This window comes from Podarcis bocagei (assembly GCF_964188305.1).
Source record: "Podarcis bocagei genome assembly, chromosome: 2".
NCBI lineage: Eukaryota > Metazoa > Chordata > Lepidosauria > Squamata > Lacertidae > Podarcis > Podarcis bocagei.
The window spans coordinates 31,582,146-31,590,765 of NC_138126.1; the positions used below are offsets into that span (position 1 = coordinate 31,582,146).

An 8,620-nucleotide genomic window follows, 5' to 3' on the forward strand; every position below is an offset into this window, starting at 1 on the left:
TAATCAGATCTACAGCTCGGGAATGCTTCTAGACCCAGCATTATTTCTGGATGATCAGACATTGACTGTGGCCCAGAGTGCTTTTTGGTAGCTTTGGCAGAGAGCCAGCTGAGGCCTTTTCTGGAGATGGCAAATCAGGCCACTATCATGTTCAGGTTAAACTATTGGGTAGGATTCAACTAATGAGTCCCGTCAGTGGAAACCCTGGGCAAGGACTTCCACTTGCACAGCAAGGCTTCCCTCCTCTCCTCCCACTGCACTCCAGCCCCAAATAAAGATGGGGAGGGGTTGGGAGTACCCCCAGAACAGTGCATGAGGGATGAGGAGGGGTCATTCCAACTGGCTTGCAATGGAGCAACCTGAAGTTTGCAACGTTGAATTCCTCCCATTGTTATCAACTAGGGTTGATTGCATTTGACGAGTTTGGAAAATGCAGATACTGTACAATTCTGCTGCATGCTGTAGTTCATTATTATTCCATCTCCACTGCTTCTTAATGGGAAGGGAATTTTTGCTTCCTCCTGTGACTCTCATATCGATTGGAGAACCTGCATCACATATTTGAACTGGAAGAAATGCTCCCGTTTGTGCCAGTGGAGACTTTTCTGCATTGCTAAAGTTTGCATATCCTCAAAAAAGGGTGTTTTTTCCAACTAAACATTGATTAGGAAGAACTTTTGGATGGTCCAAGTTGTTTGACAGTGGAGCAGAACCCCTCAGAAGGTGATGGACTTTAGTTCATTGCGATCTTTTGTGGGATATTGTAGCAATGGGTTTGCTGCAGACAACCTCTGACAGGGTCATTTCCAAATCTGTTTCCTTTCCTCCCTCTCTTTCCACATTGCCTAATGTAGATTGTAAAAGCTTAACGGGATGCTGCCTATATAAAATTCTAAGAAGACAGGTATACTGATGGCTCTGTATAAAATATAAACAACCATCACCCTTTTTCTGCAAGTCAATTCTCTGCTCCTTATTCCTCACACCCACCCCGTTTAGTCAGTTTTTTTTCCGGTTTGCAGGAGGCTTATTAAGGTTCTGTGTACAACTGCCTTCTTAAATGGGTAATTGATCCTTTGATAAATGGTTACCGATTCTTAACTAGTCAATTATTTGTTTAAAGGCATGATTTATTGCTACACTCAGAACCTTCTGCGGATGACTTTATAGTGCTGAGTGAATATCTATTCACATTTCCGCCCCAAACCCAAGCTGGCATGTTTTCAAATGCTTGATACAATTCATATGGAAACTCGAGGCTTCCCATGTATCTGCCACAGAGACAGCAAAGCGTGGTTTCACTGGCAAGTCTCGGTTAAGTCTTATGAGGAGCGAAGGGGACAGATGTGCAGCTCCCTAAGCCGACCGTTGGTGGAAACAATCTCTCTGGACCCACTGCAAAACACAGAATGCGCACCAGCCTGCGTGTAAGAAAGGAAGAGGCAGGGGAAATCAGTTCGTGTCTGTTTGTTCCCTATGGAACTTGTGAGGTTGAGAGAATGAAAGGGCTTGCAAATACCAAGTGCTGTTCAGTGACAGATGCACTCCATGCAAATCAAACTCTTTAGCAGGCTATAATATTATTAGTGCTATTTTATATATTCAGCGCTGCTGCTCCAGGTTCCAGTACTGCTACTTCGCCTGTGCTTTGGGGAAAGCACAAAAGTGGAATGTAAAGGGCATTTGTAAGGGGGGTGGGGGAAGCAGTGTATAAGCATATGAAAGAAAATAAAAATAAATCTGGGGAGGTAACATAATCTTGCACCAGCTAGGAACATTATGGGATGGGTTTCTCATTCTATATGGTGGTGACTGGGGAGAGAGCTGTGGCACAAACCAACAACTGTGGCAAAGGTTTCTTGGCAGTGGACAGGATCAAGCTGTAAGATCGCAAGAGGCAAGGCTCAAGGTGTGCAATGAGGCTCTTGTCTTCCCCCAAGCCCTTGCCAAGAAATTATCTCTTGCACCCATTTCCTACTCAGTTGCATCAGTTTCAATAGGCTGTTGACTACTGCCATTTCCCCTGAACCCCACTCTCCTCTGTTGTATCGTCTCCATTCCTGGCTGCATCCCCACCCCCACCCCATTTTGCAGGGGTTGGGGGCACAGACAACATGCTGTGCATACAGGAATTTCCAGGGGCAAACCCTAGTGTTAACAGGCTCAGGTAGCAGACGACAGGATTGACTTTTGCCAGCAGCTGCCAGTTGGAGGGGGCAGCAGTGGGCTAGGTCAGGGGCGCTCAACTTGTTGCCTTCTAAATCAGGAGTTCCCAAAGTATGTTCTGTTGACCACTGATGGTTGTGAGCTTCGTTCAGGAAGTCTGCAGCAGCGGCTCTATCTTATTTACTTATTTCATTCATTTATTTTTATTCTCTTCTTTGCTTCTTATATATCTAATTATATTTTATTGCATTGAAACCAAGGTCTGCTTGATCCAAATTTCTTGGCAGTAGTCCTAGGAGCCAGGACATGCTAGATCACCTGTTGGAGGTCAGCCAGTGGTGGACTGCAGTCTTCCTAGGTTTGTTAGCTGATAGCAGGGTGGGCTGGAATGACTGGGACTTCTCTAGTGCTCCTTGATGTGCAGAAGCCAACCGTTGAAACCATGGGTAGGCAAACTAAGGCCTGGGGGCTGGATCTGGCCCAATTGCCTTCTAAATCTGGCCCACAGAGAGTCCGGGAATCAGCGTGCTTTTACATGAGTAGAATGTGTCCTTTTATTTAAAATGCATCTCTGTGTTATTCGTTCATTCCCCCCCCCGTACAGTCCAGCCCCCCCACAAGGTCTGAGGGACAGTGGACCAGCCCCCTGCTGAAAACGTTTGCTGACCCCTGGTTGAAACTTTTCAGTGAATAGAAGCTGTAGTGCGGCCTGCATGACAATCAGTTGCTCAAGGCATAGCTTTAGGGGTGATAGTCATCTCTGTTTTACTCACAGTAGGGCCCTTTAAATTAATGAGCATGATGCAGTTAGGTCCCTTAATTTCAGTGGGTCTTTTCTGAGTAAAACCTAGTTGAATACCACCCCATATAATTTTATTAAAAATAGCACAGCACATTACAGTTGCTAAACAACCGGCAGAAAAATTATTAAGTCAGAACCTTCCCAACTTTTCATGTTGGTGACGTACTTTTGAGACATGCATCATTTCATGAGATAGTAATTCAGTTTTAATAGCAAACCAGAGGTTAAACTAACCCCTTTCCAGCCCTGGAAGGAGCGTGGGGAGCATTTGCGCGACACACCTACACACTGCAGCTGACACACTAATGTGTCATGACACAGTTTGGAAAGCTCTGCCAAGATACACAGTTTGGAAAGCTCTGCCAAGACCCTCAGTGATTTTCTAGTGGTCCAGGGCAGGGTGAAATTAGGGAGCCACTGCTGTTGGATTCCATCCCACATTGCCATGTCCCAAGATCAGAGATGATGGGAAATGTAGTACAACTACCTGTGGAAGGCACACGTTGACAGTCCGTGGGGCAAGGTAGACCTGACTTTGTAGAAGGCAATATTGTATGCTCGTATGCTTGCGATACTTAACCCTCTGTTCTTTGTAAAAAGCGACACAGCAGTGAAAGAGTTGTCAAATGGAAGGTGCCTGTCGATATGGTAATACAAGCAAACTTCACGCTACTGTTTTAACAATTGCACTGTGTGGTTTCTGACAAGGATTTCCATGAATTTTCGGATGCCTTAAGCTTTTCTGTCTTTTACTTTCCTTTTTCTTTGCTGATAAAAACACGATTACTCTTGAGACCCCATGTTATCAGTTTTATCTTGTGCACTTATAAAAAACCTGGGAGAGGTTTCCTAGGATCTATATTTCTTTTTCACAGTTCCTATAATAGAGTTGGTAAAGCAGTGGCATGTTGAAATAGATATCTAAAGTTCAGAGGGGAGATAAAAGCTACAGTGACAGGGAAAAGTTCTGAATGTGCTAAGGGATTTATGTATAGGGCTCGCCTCCCCCCCAGATGTGAATGAGGGATACCACACGTGGAAGTGGCTAGTGGGCTTCAGGTTCAGAGGTACCCTGGGAATTCTGAAATGCTTTTGATGTCTCCATCTAGCTAATGTGCACATCACCCCCATCACCCCTAAAACAGTAAAGGCAGCCCTTTCAGGAAAACCACTAAAATTTGGCAGTATTCAGCCCCTCAGAAGGTGGTATCGTGCCTGCAAATTTCATCTCATTTAGCCATTTTTAAAAGTTATATATGGCTCCTATAAATAAAGAAAGACAACTCTAAATGTGCCTAGCACAAAAATTCCTGGATCTATTTATCTGGAATTTGGTCAGCTTTATCCACTCAGATTGGGATAATATACTAGCACATTCAAACCAATTTTGTGGTGGTGGGGTAAAGGTAAAGGTAAAGGGACCCCTGACCATTAGGACCAGTCGTGGGGTTGCGGCGCTCATCTCGCTTTATTCGCCAAGGGAGCCGGCGTACAGCCTCCGGGTCCTGTGGCCAGCATGACTAAGCCGCTTCTGGCAAACCAGAGCAGCGCATGGAAACGCCGTTTACCTTCCTGCCGGAGTGGTACCTATTTATCTACTTGCACTTTGAAGTGCTTTCGAACTGCTAGGTTGGCAGGAGCAGGGACCGAGCAACGGGCGCTCACCCCATCACGGGGATTCGAACCGCCAACCTTCCAATCGGCAAGTCCTAGGCTCTGTGGTTTAACCCACAGCGCCACCCGTGTCATGGTGGTGGGGAAACCATGTTCAAATGCACAAAGCTTCAGTTTTCCCAGATAGGACTTGGATGCAAGCTGAATCAGGCAGCTTCCAAATTGGTCCAAACACAAATTGGGCTGTATTCTCAAGCAGCAAACCAGGATCTGAACTGCATCTTGTGGTTGGTGTACTGGACATAGCCTGATGTGTGATTATTAACTGCTGAAAAAACTTTCAGTGGCAATTTCTGGATGTGCAGTAGCATGAAACCACCTAATAGCTACTGGTTTAAAATCTAAGGGTGGGATTGATGGATATTATTTCATGCATTCTTTCGTCTCCCACAGTACACGTGTGATGCCACCACCTTTGGTGTTTCAAAATCCAACCTCAGGCACCATCTTTTGTGTGAAGCCTTTGGCTAGCCTTCCGCCCCCAGTTTCCTTGCCCCACTGTAGCAAAACCTAAGGCTGTGCAACTGGAACAACTGCATCATCATCTTCATCATCATACCCCACCCACCTGCGATATCACTTCCCCTGCTTATGCCTGCCTCCACTTACCTCCCTTTCCTCAGAGTAGGCTGGTCCATTGGGGGGAATGGGGCAATGCTCCACCAGCTTCAGCCACCTGTCACCTGCCTGCCTTCTTACCTGCAACCAGTGATGGAGTGGCTGTGCCTTTCTTTGACTCTGGCTGCACCTTCTTTCTGTCCTATTGGCTCCAATGGGCACCAACAACCACTGCCTCTGTTTACTCTATGTTGAATTTTGGATTGTAGCCTCTATTGGGGGGGCAGGATTACCCATTTGCACTCTGTAAAGAACCATGCACAGTAAACCAACAAGCAACCTAATGTGTCCCACAACATCCTATGGGTTTTTTCCTTTGTTTTGTTTTGTTTTTGGTAGTTTGGGCCTTAACAGGTAGATGTTATCCATTTAGAGATCGGAGTCAATTCTGGTTTTAGTACGGAGGCGCTACAAAGTTTTGGACCACCTGGAGCAAGAAGCTTATGCTCACACGCACCTGCCACGTGACTAGCTCAGAGACTAACTTTATTAATGCAACCAACTTCCTCATCTCACTGTTATTAAAGGTCATTTCCCCTGAAATTTATAGTGGCGGGGAGCGCAGCAAGCTATATTCTGAGAGTAACGTGATTTCCTCATTACCATTTATAATGCCACCAGCAGGAAGGAGACTCATACATTTCCCAAAGTTGTCACAAATGTGGATGGAGGAATGGACATAGCTCAGAGAGTCTCTTGAAAGGGAGATGACAGATCTTGGAAAGATGCTCTCCTGTGAGCTTCGTGCTTTGCACTCCTGCAGGTTGGAGCTGGGAGAATGGATGAAGAAGAGGTACTGGCACAAAAAGGAAAGAGCTTGCTGGAAACATCTCTGCTCCCATTCATTCTCCTCAAAACCCTGCCCTGCACATTTCAAGTATGTGCTAAATATCCAGACATGGACAGAATTTGCTATTTGTCACCCAACTTTTGGCAGATTTTTATGCCATCTAACTGCCGTTTAAATTAATGCCACTTCATGTGAATGGTATTTCAGTACTTGATGAACTGTCAATATGCACTAATTCCTGGGGATCATTCCACATGGAAAGAGCCCTGCAAAGGTCTGTCTGGTCCGCCATCTTGTTTTTAACACTGGAAAACCGGATAGCTTACAGCAGGAGTGGAGAACCAGTGGCCCTCTGGACTACATCTCCCATCATCCCTGACCAATGGCTGTGCTGGCTGGGGCTGATGGGAGTTGGGGTCCAACAGTATCTAGAGGGGCCAGAAGTTCCTCACCCCTGTCTCACAATCCAGGCACAAAGATACCATATTTTTCCTAGGTATAAGACGCCCCCATGCATAAGACGGCCCCTATTTTGGGGGACTCCAAATTAAGAAAACACCCCTCAGCACTACCCGTGTATAAGACTAGCCCCAATTTTAAACCTAATTTTTTGGTTTAAAAAAAAAAGCTAGTCTTATACACGGAAAAATATGGTAAGTAGCCTTCCCACATCGTTTGTCCCCAGACTTCCGGAGCTGGAGGAACGTAGCTGTTAGCATGTTAGACTGGGAGCTGGGAGGCCAGGGTTCAAATCCTGACTCATCCATGAAGTGACCTTACACAAGGTGCTATCTTCTCACAGCAGTGCTGGCTCTAGGGGAATCTTCTGGGCTCCCAGAACTACAACTCTCACCATCCCATTGGCCATGCTTGCTGGGGCTGATGGGAGCTGTCATTCAGCAACATCTTGTGGGCACACTTGGTGTGGAGTCCCTAAGATGGTTGCATGGCGTCTTGTATGCCTCTTTCCATCTACTCCTGAAGCCAAGCTGGGGCCAAACGTATTGCTCTTCTTTCCTTTGAACCAGATCAACAAGAGCAAGAGTCTTGCCTTCTGGGCAGCCCAGGACCTCCAAACACACTCCCAAGACTTGCGCCCTGGGGAGGTCACTTCGCTACTGCAGACCCATCGGGTTGACTTCACTCCATTGTCTCTCAAGACAGACAGATGCCAACAATTATATATGTTCAACATCACCTTGGAAAATGACCTTTCACCAGACACAATGGTTATAGGTACAATGAAAATAACGTGAAGTACCCTTGAACAGCTGGGCTACTTCTTAGGGCCACATAAGGACAACTGCTGGTCAACCTGTTCTGATCAGACCCAGCCAGCATGCACAGTGGTTGGGGAGAATGAGAGTTGCAGCAACATCTAGCGATGTTGCTAGATGTTCCCTGTTCTTGCTATATTTCAGAGATAGGGAGCCTCTGGCCCTCCATAGGTTGTTCGACTACAAACTCCCCTCATCCTTGTCTATTGATGGGAGCTGGACTCCAGCAATATTCAGAGGACCACGGATTTCCCATCACTACTCTGCGTCATATTAAACCTCTTTAGTTCTAATACCACCCGTGGACTGGCTTAATGGCGTGCTATTTTCTGCTCTAGCAATCTTGGCCGCCAAAGTGAGTGAGAGCAGACAGTGAGAACAAAGATCTATAAGGCCCCCGCCAAGTTTTTAGTGATAATTCAATCTGATAGCAAACGCGGGGATGAAAACTAAAGATGGAACACAAAAAAATTGAATTCCTTTTTATTTTAATAGCAAGACTGGAACATGGCATATTTTATCTTTCCTCATGACAAAGATTAGCATGAGAATGGCAACACGCTAGGATAGCATCTTATTTCAGGCCCGAGGCTGTAATTTCAAGTCCCTCTTGGCAGTTGGCAGGCAAGCCGTCTGCAAGGAGGGGTATTTAAAATTCATGGCCTCTGCTCCCAGCATTTATAGCATCTTGAGATCACCTTGACGAAACTTTAGACCTGCAGTGCTATGCAGTATCTCTTTGAAACTAATTCCACGTAGCTTGTTTTGATGTGTACTACCAGCTGTCGTGTCCTCTGCCGCCCCTACCAAATACTTTGCTGGGCATGTACCTGTTGCCATGACCCAGGTGCATGCCATGGGGAGAAGAAGGCCAAACCCAGAGCCCAGCTCCGTGCTCTCCATTTCCCACCCGGCATCACAGTGGTGGGGAAAGGATGCCCGCACAGCCCAGCCCGGCCTAGTGTGCGAACGCTTGTGCACTGGGTGGGACATGTCATGTGACATCACATGATGTGTCAAGTGATGCACACATCCCCAATGTGGGGGGCAAGTTGAAGTCCCCTGCTTGAAGGAAGGACTTCTCCTCAGAGCCTGCACTCTCGACTGGCACCTGCCACTAATTTCACTTGAAGGAAGGACTCCTTCCTCAGGGAGAAGCCTGGGCCTACAATCTTGACTGAAACCTGGCAGGAGCTGGCAGGAGGGTGAACTGTCGGTGGCTGTGGGGACAGTGTCCTGTGATGATGGCAGGAGCAGGCAGTTAGAGGCAGTTGGGGGCCATCTGCCACGCTT

General features: G+C 46.6%; 1 long non-coding RNA gene across 1 annotated transcript; it reads right to left on the minus strand.

The window, feature by feature from the left end:
- Window positions 1-1,367: 1,367 nt before the first annotated feature.
- LOC308579923 lies at window positions 1,368-8,296 on the minus strand. Its single transcript, XR_014004639.1, has 3 exons — window positions 8,026-8,296; window positions 5,342-5,472; window positions 1,368-1,421 (listed from the first exon to the last, which is right to left on the minus strand). It is a non-coding gene; the product is annotated as an uncharacterized lncRNA (long non-coding RNA).
- Between the last annotated feature and the right edge of the window lie 324 nt (window positions 8,297-8,620).